Source organism: Aplysia californica, unplaced genomic scaffold, assembly GCF_000002075.1.
Source record: "Aplysia californica isolate F4 #8 unplaced genomic scaffold, AplCal3.0 scaffold00110, whole genome shotgun sequence".
Classification (NCBI taxonomy): domain Eukaryota; kingdom Metazoa; phylum Mollusca; class Gastropoda; order Aplysiida; family Aplysiidae; genus Aplysia; species Aplysia californica.
Genome location: NW_004797380.1, coordinates 698,728 through 699,582, shown reverse-complemented (window position 1 = coordinate 699,582; position 855 = coordinate 698,728).

The window sequence follows — 855 nt, the reverse complement described above, 5'->3', positions numbered from 1 at the left end:
ATCTGTCTGTCTGTCTGTCTGTCTGTCTGTCTGTCTGTCTGTCTGTCTGTCTATCTGTCTGTCTGTCTTTCTGTCCGTCCGTCGATCAAGACAATGGAAGAAATAGCAAACTACTCCAGAGCACCCGCCAACCACCCATGGAGAAACGTGATCCAAAGCACTTCCCCAAACGAGAATCGAAATCCCGCCTTCTGCGTGCGACGGAGCAGTTCCAGTTACAGCTACATCACAGACGCCGGTGAATAAGTTATGTCCCCATAGACTCCTTTATAGCTCTCGATGAAGAAACAGTTTAGTATTGTGGGTGGTTGGCAGGTGCTCTGGTAGTGTGGTTTGCTCCTTCTTTCCTATCAAACATCTATCGTCCCCATCTCTTCTCCTTCTGTTTTATGTGTGTTTCCCTCTTGTAACACCTCTAATCTTCGGCACTTATTTGACCTTATTGTGTTGCAAGTACCTTAAAACTCTTATAATTCTAAACTAAACAGTTTAATACGCTGTGTTGCTGAATAAATATAAAGTGTTTTCTGTAAGGGCATTATATGTACGAAAAACGTGCTAGATTTGAATGATTTGTTGTTATAGAAAAGATAAAATTGTTTGATCTTGATAATGAATGTAAATGCTATGCACTTTTAACATTAATTCCGCAGCCTAACGAGGTTTACCTATGATGTCACGCTCTACATTCCTGGAGCTAGTGAAAAGATCGATAAATCTACAAACGAAGGGGGGGAAATGTCCGGTTGAATCTTCGGGCAGTCGCTGCTCGTCCTGGCCATATCGTCTTTTTGCTCTCCAGCTGTGACATGTACACATAGAATGGACAGAGCTGAGACGTTGGACCCCCCCCCC